Below are 5,000 nucleotides of genomic sequence, written 5' to 3'. Positions count from 1 at the left end.
GGACGCGTGGTTTCAATAGAAGGAACGCGCGGACCGTGACACTTGGTATCAGAGCCTAGGTTGGCTCAGTGGCGAGAGTTATGCGACCCCATGTGTGGGTCTGGTGATGCGAAATTACGGTGGTGCCAAGCCCGAATGGAGCTATCGAGACACAAATGCAGTTTTTGTGCCTATGGGGGCTCGAGAAAGGGCCACCGTTGCATGCGATGGGAAATATTGGGCCTATGTAAAATGGCTCTCGAGTAGACTCTTGGACGCCTAGAAAAAGGGCACCAGAGTCTAGCCTCACCTAGAAAAAGGTGTTGGCATATGTTGTGGCATGTGATGCCTTTACGGTGAAAGGAACCGTAGTGAGACCGAGATCCGAAAAGGGTCTTACACCAGGAAATGGTGTTGTGTAAGGCCACGTGGGCCGAGTGAACCTTGTCCTGAGGGGCAGGGGGTGTCGAGTTGCAAGTGCGGGCGCTTGCCTCGACCACCATCGGCACACGCTCGGCCCTGGTGCGGTCGGTTGCCTCGAGCACCATCGGCACACGCTGGGCCCTGGTGCGGGCGGTTGCCTCGACCACCATCGGCACACGCTGGGCCCTGGTGCGGGCGCTTGCCTCGACCACCATCGACACACGCTGGGCCCTGGTGCGGCCGGTTGCCTCGAGCACCATCGGCACACGCTGGGCCCTGGTGCGGTCGGTTGCCTCGACCACCATCGGCACACGCTGGGCCCTGGTGCGGGCGCTTGCCTCGACCACCATCGGCACACGCTGGGCCCTGGTGCGGCAGGTTGCCTCGACCACCATCGGCACACGCTGGGCCCTGGTGCGGCAGGTTGCCTCGAGCACCATCGGCACACGCTGGGCCCTGGTGCGGTCGGTTGCCTCGAACACCATCGGCACACGCTGGGCCCTGGTGCGGCAGCTTGCCTCGACCACCATCGGCACACGCTGGGCCCTGGTGCGGCCGGTTGCCTCGAGCACCATCGGCACACGCTCGGCCCTGGTGCGGCAGGTTGCCTCGACCACCATCGGCAGCCTCGACCACCATCGGCACACGCTGGGCCCTGGTGCGGGCGCTTGCCTCGACCACCATCGGCACACGCTCCGCCCTGGTGCGGTCGGTTGCCTCGAGCACCATCGGCACACGCTGGGCCCTGGTGCGGCAGGTTGCCTCGACCACCATCGGCACACGCTGGGCCCTGGTGCGGGCGCTTGCCTCGACCACCATCGGCACACGCTCCGCCCTGGTGCGGTCGGTTGCCTCGAGCACCATCGGCACACGCTGGGCCCTGGTGCGGCAGGTTGCCTCGACCACCATCGGCACACGCTGGGCCCTGGTGCGGGCGCTTGCCTCGACCACCATCGGCACACGCTGGGCCCTGGTGCGGGCGCTTGCCTCGACCACCATCGGCACACGCTGGGCCCTGGTGCGGCAGGTTGCCTCGACCACCATCGGCACACGCTGGGCCCTGGTGCGGGCGCTTGCCTCGAGCACCATCGGCACACGCTGGGCCCTGGTGCGGTCGGTTGCCTCGAGCACCATCGGCACACGCTGGGCCCTGGTGCGGGCGGTTGCCTCGACCACCATCGGCACACGCTGGGCCCTGGTGCGGTCGGTTGCCTCGAGCACCATCGGCACACGCTGGGCCCTGGTGCGGCAGGTTGCCTCGAGCACCATCGGCACACGCTGGGCCCTGGTGCGGCAGGTTGCCTCGACCACCATCGGCACACGCTGGGCCCTGGTGCGGGCGGTTGCCTCGACCACCATCGGCACACGCTGGGCCCTGGTGCGGGCGCTTGCCTCGAGCACCATCCGCACACGCTGGGCCCTGGTGCGGCAGGTTGCCTCGAGCACCATCGGCACACGCTGGGCCCTGGTGCGGCAGGTTGCCTCGAGCACCATCGGCACACGCTGGGCCCTGGTGCGGGAGCTTGCCTCGAGCGCCATCGGCACACGCTGGGCCCTGGTGCGGCAGGTTGCCTCGAGCCCCATCGGCACACGCTGGGCCCTGGTGCGGTCGGTTGCCTCGAGCACCATCGGCACACGCTGGGCGCTGGTGCGGGCGCTTGCCTCGACCAGCATCGGCACACGCTGGGCCCTGGTGCGGCAGGTTGCCTCGATCACCATCGGCACACGCTGGGCCCTGGTGCGACAGGTTGCCTCGAGCACCATCGGTACACTATCGGCCCTGGTGCGGGCGGTTGCCTCGACCACCGTCGGCACACGCTGGGCCCTGGTGCGGGCGCTTGCCTCGAGCACCATCGGCACACGCTGGGCCCTGGTGCGGCAGGTTGCCTCGAGCACCATCGGCACACGCTGGGCCCTGGTGCGGGAGCTTGCCTCGAGCGCCATCGGCACACGCTGGGCCCTGGTGCGGCAGGTTGCCTCGAGCACCATCGGCACACGCTGGGCCCTGGTGCGGTCGGTTGCCTCGAGCACCATCGGCACACGCTGGGCCCTGGTGCGGCAGGTTGCCTCGACCACCATCGGCACACGCTGGGCCCTGGTGCGGGCGCTTGCCTCGACCACCATCGGCACACGCTGGGCCCTGGTGCGGGCGCTTGCCTCGACCACCATCGGCACACGCTGGGCCCTGGTGCGGCAGGTTGCCTCGACCACCATCGGCACACGCTGGGCCCTGGTGCGGGCGCTTGCCTCGAGCACCATCGGCACACGCTGGGCCCTGGTGCGGTCGGTTGCCTCGAGCACCATCGGCACACGCTGGGCCCTGGTGCGGCAGGTTGCCTCGACCATCATCGGCAGCCTCGACCACCATCGGCACACGCTGGGCCCTGGTGCGGGCGGTTGCCTCGACCACCATCGACACACGCTGGGCCCTGGTGCGGTCGGTTGCCTCGAGCACCATCGGCACACGCTGGGCCCTGGTGCGGCAGGTTGCCTCGAGCACCATCGGCACACGCTGGGCCCTGGTGCGGCAGGTTGCCTCGACCACCATCGGCACACGCTGGGCCCTGGTGCGGGCGGTTGCCTCGACCACCATCGGCACACGCTGGGCCCTGGTGCGGGCGCTTGCCTCGAGCACCATCCGCACACGCTGGGCCCTGGTGCGGCAGGTTGCCTCGAGCACCATCGGCACACGCTGGGCCCTGGTGCGGCAGGTTGCCTCGAGCACCATCGGCACACGCTGGGCCCTGGTGCGGGAGCTTGCCTCGAGCGCCATCGGCACACGCTGGGCCCTGGTGCGGCAGGTTGCCTCGAGCACCATCGGCACACGCTGGGCCCTGGTGCGGTCGGTTGCCTCGAGCACCATCGGCACACGCTGGGCGCTGGTGCGGGCGCTTGCCTCGACCAGCATCGGCACACGCTGGGCCCTGGTGCGGCAGGTTGCCTCGATCACCATCGGCACACGCTGGGCCCTGGTGCGACAGGTTGCCTCGAGCACCATCGGCACACTATCGGCCCTGGTGCGGGCGGTTGCCTCGACCACCGTCGGCACACGCTGGGCCCTGGTGCGGGCGCTTGCCTCGAGCACCATCGGCACACGCTGGGCCCTGGTGCGGGCGGTTGCCTCGAGCACCATCGGCACACGCTGGGCCCTGGTGGGTTTAGGCACATCTTCAAATTTCTGCCGTGCCAATGCCATTTTTATGGCTTGTAAATTCATACAATGGTCCCCTAAGCCTTCACGTGAAGTTTCGTTGGAAGATGACTCGTTTTCTATTTTTCATGATTTTTGAAACTTTTTGCGGTTCGGGATTTTTTAAAATTTTTTTATAAGGATTTTTGGCCCCAAATTTTGTAGGCATGATCCTTATATTTTTGTTGGCATGCACAAAAAAATTCAGCTAAAAACTCGAAGTAGAGAAGATTTTGTGACCGTTTGAAAAAAGTGTCCCCATTTCAGACACTTTAACGGCTACTGGTAGCAAACCTGTAAAATCTCAAATGCTCTTTAAGGGGGTGTGAATTCTCAGAGGTTTGATGAGGGATAGGGGGCCAACACAAGGCCAAGTACCAGCACCCATCGCACATCATGTGCGCACACCCCCCCGGCCCCCCTCCCAATCGCCGGAACCCCAATGCCGCCGGTCAGGTTCTCCGGCGGTACTCCGGCGATGCTCCGGCGATGCTGTCCCAAGTGAAAAAAATGCGGCACCAGCACATGCTGGAGCCAAGCATGGGCACCGTGGCTCAAAATCGAACTTCGGCCAAGGCCTCGACCATCAATGGCACATGATGACGCATGGTGATGGCACATGCATCGACCATCATCGGCATAGGCTGCCCTTCGGTACGGGCACTTGCCTCGACCGCCATCGGCACAAGCTGGGCCCTGGTGTGGGTTGTTGCCTCGATCACAATCGGCACATGCTGAGCCTTGGTGCGGGCGGTTGCCTCGAGCACCATCGGCAGACCCTGGGCCCTGGTGCGGCCGGTTGCCCCGATAACCATCGACACACGCTGGGCCCTGGGGCGGGCGCTTGCCCCCAGCACCATCGGCACACGCTGGGCCCTGGTGCGGGCGCTTGCCTCGACCACCATCGGCACACGCTGGGCACTGGTGCGGGCGCTTGCCTCGACCACCATCGGCACACGCTGGGCCCTGGTGCGGGCGCTTGCCCCCAGCACCATCGGCACACGCTGGGCCCTGGTGCGGGCGGTTGCCCCCAGCACCATCGGCACACGCAGGGCCCTGGTGCGGGCGGTTGCCCCGAACACCATCGGCACAAGTCGGCCCTTGGTGCGGGCTCCTGGCTCGACCACCATCGGCACACGCTGGGCCCTGGTGCGGGCGGTTGCCTCGAACACCATCGGCACACGCCGGCCCTTGGTGCGGCCGGTTGCCTCGACCACCATCGGCACACGCTCGGCCTTGGTGAGGGCGCTTGCCTCGACCACCATCGGCACACGCTGGGCCCTGGTGCGGGCGCTTGCCTCGACCACCATCGGCACACGCTCGGCCCTGGTGCGGGCGCTTGCCTCGACCACCATCGGCACACGCTGGGCCCTGGTGCGGGCGGTTGCCTCGACCACCATCGGCACAC

This window comes from Durio zibethinus, unplaced genomic scaffold (assembly GCF_047325235.1).
Source record: "Durio zibethinus cultivar Kanyao isolate XHJ-2024 unplaced genomic scaffold, ASM4732523v1 HiC_scaffold_3, whole genome shotgun sequence".
Lineage (NCBI taxonomy): Eukaryota > Viridiplantae > Streptophyta > Magnoliopsida > Malvales > Malvaceae > Durio > Durio zibethinus.
The sequence above is the reverse complement of the archived record's forward strand: the minus strand, read 5'-3'. Positions refer to the sequence as shown.